This window comes from Echinops telfairi, unplaced genomic scaffold (genome assembly GCF_000313985.2).
Source record: "Echinops telfairi isolate 266 unplaced genomic scaffold, ASM31398v2 ScPeMD7_1;HRSCAF=3_0, whole genome shotgun sequence".
In the NCBI taxonomy this organism is placed as follows: domain Eukaryota; kingdom Metazoa; phylum Chordata; class Mammalia; order Afrosoricida; family Tenrecidae; genus Echinops; species Echinops telfairi.
The window spans coordinates 26,287,970-26,297,074 of NW_022103896.1; the positions used below are offsets into that span (position 1 = coordinate 26,287,970).

Sequence of the window (9,105 nt, forward strand, 5' to 3'; positions counted from 1 at the left end):
GATTTGGGAATGAGAAGGGTCGCAGCAAAATGTGTGCCTTGGCCTCTGACTGACTAGGTAAAAGCTTTGGGTGGACACAGGCCTTGCTTTGAAAACAGCTCTGAAGCAGCCCAGCCTTTTTCCCCAAGGTCATTACTGGTGAGGAGACATGATGCTAGTTTTACAACCCATAAACCACGCATCAATGGAGACAGTGGAAGACTGTCACCTCACCCCAAAAATGCTCATCAAGTAGAATCAAAGATCAAGGTGATGTTCATTTGTCTTTTGATGTCAGAGGGATAGTACATTTGTAGCTCAGTCCACCAGGTCAGACTATTCCTTAACCTTTCTATTTAGAGGTTTTGAAGAGATCATTTAACAGTGTGTGACACAAAAATAGCCTGATTTGTAGCAGACAAAGGACTGGCTTTGCCACCATGACAATGCATCTGCTCATGCAGCCATCTCAATACACTAGTTTTGGGCAAAAAACAGCATGCCTCTCTTGCCCCAGGCACCTTCCTCACCTGACCTCATGCTGTGCAACTTCTTTTTGTTTCTGTGAATGAAGAGGGACATGAAAGGACAGCGATTTGATGCTGTCTAAGAGATGAAGAAAGGCACAAGGGAGGTGGTGTTCATCATGCAAACAGACGACTTTGAAAAATGTTTCCAAGAATGGGATCACAATTTGAAAAATGTATTAAGTGTAATGGAGAGTACTTTGAAGGTGAAAATATTTATTTAGAACAAAAAATATTAAATACAAAGCTTTGAAGAATCAATTCTGGACATGGGGGGTACCCCCTCATATATTGCTACCATAAATACTCATTGTTTAGAAATAAAAAGTAAGATAAAACTCGTGCTTGATACTTTCTATCCCTGGCAGTACGAGGACTATTCTTTTGCTTTCCCCTTCCCTCAAGTTAATGTGTTTACCTTTGAGTTAGTGATTTATCCTGCCTTACTCTTTTACTCCTGAAAAGCATCCAATTTTTTTTTTTTAGTATGAAAACCCCTTCTTAACATTTTATAGTAATGGTTTCATATAATATTTTTCATTTGTGATTTCCTTATTTCCTTCAGCCTTATGTTATCCAAGAGCATTGCTGGTATAAGGTGTTTCTCAGATTCATTGCTATTTATTAATGGTTCTTAGTATTCCATTGTGTATATGTGCAGTAGTTTATTTTTCAATCTTCCTCTGATGAGCATGTACGGTGTTTCCATCTTTGTCCTACCTGTTTCTTCCCTTATCCTTCATTATTCTTCATATTTCTGCAAGGATAGGGGGTAAAATAGGGAAAAATGCAAGAGTTAAAAGCAACAAAGATCCTGTTAAGTACACAATTATGATTAGATGCATGATTAAATACATAAGTTGAATGAGTATGGGAGGAAGAGAAGAAATATTCCCACTAATAAATATAGATTTGACAGAGAATATTTGCATGTGTATTTACCCTGCTGCAAATATCCCCATGAATGTGGTGGAGCATACAGTGGAAACAATGATGAAAACTTCTTGGGCATAATCACATACCTTAACAGAAAGAATCACAGGTCTTAAGAACTCAGGACCAAGGTCTCTTGGGACACCAAGTTCAACTGGTATAACATAGTCTACCATCATAATGTTCTACATCATAAATGTCATGACTGGGGTCTTAAAAATCTCATAAGCAGTCATTTAAAAGGCAATTGTTGGTCTCTTCTTCTGATATTAATCTTGCTATTTTAATTTAACAATGTTATAAATTTAATACAAAAGGATCCAAATACAATATATGAAAATGTTCACAATACAATACATATTATATTTAGAACATTTTCTATTAATTTTATATTAGTACTAAATTAAAATAACAATGTTAACTCACACATTTAAAATGTTTTTACTACCAAATGTGTCACTTCTTTCCAATGACATTTTTTGCCATTCATGTTTTTTCATACACAAATAATTTTTTGTGCTATGTGTGTTTTAAATATATGCTAACAGTACATATAACTTAGAAGATTGTTTTTACCACTGATCACTATATCGTGTGATTCACTCTTGAATAATTCTTACAGATGTAACTCTTTGATGGTATGACTGAACCATAAATGATTCAAGTTTCCCTGCCTCCTTGCCAAAAGGCATTTAGGAAGTTGATTATGTGAGGTGACTAGTTTATTGTGCCAACCTGGCCAATAAACACATGTGGGATTAATTGAAGGGCAGAGGGCTAAATGGCTCAGTGAGCCTCACCTTTCTAGTTCTTGGGTCTCTTGCTTTGTGATGGTTGGACCAGGGTGCAGCTGCCTTAGCCAGTTCCCTGCTTCAGCTGGCAAGGTTCACTTCCTGCAAGACATCCCTGAGGGGAAGTCACATGGATGTACCCCAATGTTGCGCTGAGATGCTTAAACACTCACTGATTTGGCTTTCCTCCCACAGTCGGCATCATTGTGTGTTTTGTGAGATGGAGGAGGACTTTGTGGATTGGTGACGAACATATGGGTTAATGGTGGTTTGTGGGCTTGGGCAGTACTGGGTTGGGATTTTTTTCTTGATGTGCACTTACCCTTTATATAAAACTCTCTCTTATACATGAGTTTCTGTGGATTTGTTTCTCTAAAGTCCCCAGACTAACACACTATGTTTCTGTTCAACCAACCTCCTTTTGAATCTCTTATAAAAGCCAAGCTCGGATGATGGCAGATGGCAGGAGGTTCCAAGTACATTTTTACAGAAAAATGTACCTTTTTACAGAAAAAATGTAAACTGTTCCCCCAAGTAAACGTGAACATCAGAAACAATTCATGTATTAATCTAGCGTAGACTAATATCACAAAAACGTATCATAGAGGACCAAGGTGTGAACACAATAACATGTACCAAGTGTCTCTCTCTGCCTCTCTCTCACACATTCTCTCTGTCTCTCAAACACACACATACACACAAACACACATCTGATTTCATTTAAGGAAGGAGTATAATTTTAGTGTGAAATTGATTAGTTAGCTTGTGTACTTGAGAGGAAGCGCCTTTAAGAAAGGAAGATTTGTCATCGTGAGTAAATGACCCAAATCTGACTGAAATTATTTTATCTTTGGTTGAATGTCCATTTAGATTCTAAATTTTAGAAGATGATGATTTTTTTTAAATCAAGGGCAGTTGAAATTTCAGACCATCCCTGGGTTACAAACATTTGATTTATGTACAGCCTATTGTTACCAACCTAGCCTAGTAAAGCCTTTATCTTAAAAAGATATGAGGTTCTTACAATAGTTTGTAATAACAGAAGTGGGCTAATGTGTGCCACATACCAAAGCTTTATTATGGCTGTATGGTTTAAGCTGCTTTAGTGAATCTTGAAGTGTCTCTTAATTTTTTTATGCAGAGAGGTACACTGTATATCTTGTTTGAAGGGAATGCTTTCAAAAATGAAAACTTCCTTGGCTCAGACCAGTGGACTATTGGCTACTCCTGATCCAGGATTCACAGTAAGGAGTCCTGATAGCACAGTGGGTCATGGGTTGTGCTGCTCGGCATTGGCCCACTAACCACCAGCTCCGCAGTGTAAAGCCACCAGCTCCATGGGAGGAGGATGAAGCTGTCTACCCCTGTCTTATCGGGGTGCTATGACTTGCAATTGACTCAATACGGGTGAGTTTGGTTCCATATGCAGAATAAAACCAGGTTTCTCTTAGTATCTTCACAAATGTGTGACAATTGTTCCATTACCTTGCTCAAATCACCAAACACACACTTACAACTGGGCTGACATTTGAGTCAAAGAATTACTAGGAATCTAAATAATTGCATTCTGCTCTCCAGTTCAGTCCATCGCTAACACAATCACTCACTCCAAACCTACGCAAGTGAAGCAAGAAAATGTAAAATAAATATAAAATGAGGTGTAAAAGAAGTCAGCCAGAATGTTCTTGTGTCTGTTATTGTTCAATGGTGTTGAGCCAGTTCTAACTCACGGCTCTCCCATCGACAGCGGAAGGGACCGCTGCCTGGGCCTGTACCCGGCACACGTGAGTTCTTATGTGGGAGCACGTGGTTGCAGCCACGGTGTCCATCTTTCTTGTCAAAGGCCTTCTTCTTTCATTGCTGCCCGCCTACTTTACCAAGTGTCATGTCCTTCTCCTGGAACTGGCCCTTCTTGATAACTCAGCCAAAGTAGGTTGAGGTGAACTCTTTCCATCCTTGTTGCTAAGGACCATTCTGGCCCTACTTCTTCCAAGATTAATGTGTTTGTTCTTTGGCAGTCCATAATATTTTCAATATTTTCTCCACCACAATAGGAAAGGGACAATGCCTTATTTTATGATGTTCTTTACCAAAATGTCAGCCTTTCATAGATCTCTGACAATAATTTATACAATAGTTTGGAACAATGTTTTTGCATTAGTAACCTTCACATTATTTATTACTAACATATGGATAAAATGATATTTTGTTTATATGCTTAAGTCAGCAGTCCTCAACCTGTGGTTCACGAACCTTTTGGGGTCAAATGACCCTTTCACAGGGGTCGCCTGATTCATAACAGTAGCAAAATTATGGTTATGAAGTAGCAACAAAAATAATTTTATGGTTGGGGGTCACCATAACCTGAAGAGCTGTATTAAAAGGTGGTGGCATGAGGAAGGTGGAGAATCACTGGCTTAAGTACTTATGTGAGTGTCTGACACACAATATATACCAAATAAATATTTTATTATGGGATGAGATATACCTGTATGTAACACTAAGTAAATGACCATCCATATTATAACAAAACATATGCTCATCGAGAAAAAAAGAAAGGCGATTAATTTTAGAACAATGATAGTTACAAATAACAAATTAATAAAACAGAAAATGTAAATGCCCAACAAATAAGAGATGCTGATGGTGTAGTGTTTACGCCTTGGGCTGCTAACCACAAGGTCAGCTGTTCGAAGTCACCAGCCGCCTGCAAGTAAGACAGACAAGGCTTTTGACTTCTTGGAAGAGTGAAGCAGCCTCTGAAGCTCACAGGAGCAGCTCTACTCTTTTCTATATGCTCACGAAGAGTTAGAAGGGACTCGCAGGCAGGGAATTTGGTTCTGTTTCACTTGGCATCGCTGTCTTCTTATGTGCTGCCAAGTTGTTCCCACTCACAGAAAACGCATGTGCAGTAGAGGAGGCACGCTGGGGCCTGTGCCATCCTCATAATCGCAGCAGCGAAGGTGTCAATCGTCTCTTGGATGGTCTTCCTCGTTCTCACGGCTTTTCTGCTTTACAAAGCATGATGTTCCTTTCCAGGGACTGATCTTTCCTGATGACAAGTCCAAATTATGTAAGAGATCCCGATCACGTCTTGGCACAGAGAACTGCAAATTGAAACAAAAACAATCATGCACACACATCAGCTTGCAAAAAACATAATTTTAATAGCATCAAATATTTCTTATGATATAGGGATACACATTAAAAGAAAAAACGCTGCAATGGAGTAGATTCCAATTTAGAAGGAGTGGAGAAGAGAAAGCATGACATAAAGGGTGCACTCAAACACTGTTACCAAACTGAGCATCTGTTCAGCACCTTGCAGAGACACTCACTACTCCCGCACAAGCACACAAAAGCCTTGAGATCTGATCACTTCATTTTAACCACAAGTACTACATGTATGTGGAACAAGACAAAATAGTATATATGTGGAAAACAGACAGAGTTGAATGGCCTAAAGTAATATATAAAATATAAAGCCTGAAAAAAATGATTGGGAAAAATTGAAAACATGCATGTTCATATTACAAGGTAAACATGATATTATCTAAGTACTCATGTCAGTGATTAGAGCCTGTTTCATTCTGCTGTTTCTACCTGATAAAGGTGAATTGAGTTGATTTATGCACAGGGACAGGAATTGATGGGATTATATTAATTAAACGTTCAATGTGTTAATATGTATGGAAATAATTGGACAATGAATAAAGATAATCAAAGAAGAATGAATGCCTTTTAAAATCTGGCATTGGCAAAGACTATACAGCATACATCCCATAGACTGTCCCAAGCACGAACAGAGTTGTCTTAGAAGAACGATGGTTCAAGTGATCTGTGGAAGCAAGGGCAGGAGATTTAGGGTCGCTTTCTTTGGTCCTGTTATCAATATGGTCCAGTCACCCGGAGAAGGATATGATGCTGAGTAAGTAGGGGGTTAGCAAAAAAGACCAAGGCTTCATCAGACGGACTGACACAGTGGCTGTAACAATGGATTCCAATAATTGAGAGGAGGGAGCAGGACGGGGCAGTGTTTCATTCTATTGCCTGCAGTATCATGATTAGCCTATATTGACTTGATGGGACCTGAAAAAATCCAAAGTAAACTTGATATATAATGTTTCATTTGATCTTATTTAACACAAAAGCAGAAAAAGAGGATTTTTTTTGGGGGGTGGAGTTATAGGTGTCTGATAGAGCATAATTTGGATGTTTATTTCTGTTTTAAGAAAAACACTTTATGTATATATTAGATTGGTTACAGATGATCAAATATATGATGTGACCCTTTCCTTAATTAGCATAAACGTCTTCAGATCCAGACACAGATCAAGAGCAAAGAAGTTCATAGGGTGCCCTACCTTACTGTAATGTTTTATGGAGAGGCTGATTTCCTTTATGTTGATAGCATACGTGTAAAAAAGAGCAAAACAAATTTAAAGCAGAGGTACTCAATTGGAAGGAGCACCGGTGGTGTAGCGATTTCAGGTCGGATTGTAATCTGCATAGTCAGCAGTTTGAAACCCCAGCAGTTCCGCAGGGGAAAGGCTGGGCCTTCAATTCCTGTGAACAGTGACCAGAAGCCGATAGCCCCGCCGCTGTGAGTCAGTACTGACTGGATGGCAGTGGTACTCAGTCAGCAGACATCAATCAATCAGTTAGCTGGCTCATATCACTACACGGAGGCACCATAACTGGCCTCTTTTTCCCAATTTTGTTCTCTTAGTTAGTTGTGTGGATTCCCAAATCACCACTGATGTTGGATTTCATAAATTATAGAAAGAATAAAAAAATATTATACACCCAAATCACAATTAAAAAGCTAAAAATCTGTGTGCGTAATTCAATTGAATTATAGAAAACAATAAATTATCCATCAACAAATCAGCGTACTCACTCGCTTCAGTATAAACACACTTTGGTGGTGTGTTTTGTTTTGTTTTTTAACATCCAGAAATAAAATATTAAACTTTTCAGACAGGAAACAAATTGTTTTCTAATGATTAGAAAGTGCTTTGTTTGTTTATTTCTTCCTGTATTTACTAACTTGAAATCTTGGAGACTACCTTTTCTTTTTCTTGGATTTTTAAGAATTGTGTATATATATATATATATATATATATATACACACACACACACACACATATGTATATACATATATATATTATGTACTTCCCTCAGTTTTGCAATAATAAATTTGTAGTCAGAGAATATTATTTTATGGATTGTGATTTTTAAAAGAATATTTTGTCCTCTAGGAATACATCAAGGAGGCATTTAGATATTGTCTAATAACATAAACATTGCAGTTTGGACTATAAAAATAACATTTAATAGGGGTGTAGTTATGGGAATTTTTATCTTGTGTGTGTTGTCTTCTAGTGTGAATTCATTTTGATCTGCTGATTAGAGCCAAAGATCCAGTAGGTGTGGTATGCCCATCATCCCTTAGTTACCTAAAGTGTAGGTACAAATTAGAATGCTTTCATGCTGACATGGTTTCCAAATTTAGCGGCTGCTCAGTGATTCCCGTGCCCTGCCTACAACTGGTTCATGGGTGACTTTGGGCTGACTTACTCCAGAATAGGTGATATTTATAGTTTTGCTATTGTAGAATGGTAGATTCTATTATATTTCTGGATAGGACCTTGATTTGAAAGTGTGTATAAGGTTTGCAGCGGCGACTTCCTCTAAAGAGGAGGTGAGTCCTTCTTCATTGTCTGTTCTTAGTCTGGAAGATCCACTGAAACCTGTTCACTGTGGGGGACCCAGCTGGCTTTTGAAATACCAGTGACATAGCTGTTAGCATCACAGCAACAGACAAGCCACTGCAGTATGGCAAACAGGAAGAGGAGTGGTGGAACCGACAGACAAGTGGAGAAGAACGTGGCATGAGGATTGGAGGAAGGCTTGCTAACAGTCTGTTGTAGCAAATGACACAACCTTGCTTGCTGAAACTGAGGAGAACTTGAAGCATTAACTGATGCATGTCAAGGATTTCAGCCTTCAGTATGGACTGCCACTCATTGTAAAGATAACCCAAGGCCTCACAACGGGATCAATAGGTAACAACATGATAAATGGAGAAATGTTCAAAGTTGTAATGGATTTTATCCACAATCTGGTTCATGGAAGCAAGCACAAGGACCCTTTAGACTAGTATTGAAAAGCAAGGATGTTCCTTTGAGGACTACGGTGTGCCTGACCCAAGGCATGGTCTTTTCCGCCGTATCATATGGATGTGAAAGTAGGACAATGAATCAGGATGACCACAGAATTGATGTATTGGGGTTGTGGCTCAGAGAAGAATACTGAAAGTACCATGGGCTGTTAAAAAACAAAGCAATGTGTCATGGACAAAGTATGAACAGCGTGCTCCTTAGAGGCAAGATGTCTTCATACATACGGTGGACCTCTTGTCAAGAGAAACCAGTACCTGGAAAGGATCATGTGCTTGACAAGAAGGTCCCCGGCAAGCTGGATGGGCACAGTGGCTGCATCACTAGGCTCAGGCGAAGGAACAGGTGTGACGGTGGCGCAGGACCGGACAGTATTTTGTTCCAGTGTGCACAGGATTGCCATGAGTCAGAACCAACTACATGGAACCTAGCAACAACAACAGCAACAGCAACACGGCATTTCAACAAAGTCTACTGGCTGGTATGTATTTTCTCACTTAAGATGTGTAATTAAATCTATGTATAATATAATCTAGAGCACTGATTCTCAACCTTCCTAATGCTGCAACCCTTTGATACAATTCCTCATGTTGTGGTGACCCCCCCAACCATAAAATTATTTTCGTTGCTACTTCATCACTGTGAATTTGCTACTGTTAGAAATTGGGTGGCCCCTGTGAAAGGGTCATTCGA

The 9,105-nt window shown here is 38.9% G+C and overlaps 1 protein-coding gene across 2 annotated transcripts in view; it reads left to right on the plus strand.

Annotated features, from left to right (window-relative positions):
- Window positions 1–9,105, plus strand: part of CSMD3 (CUB and Sushi multiple domains 3) — a 1,328,144-nt gene that overhangs the window by 242,437 nt on the left and 1,076,602 nt on the right. The window lies entirely within an intron of this gene.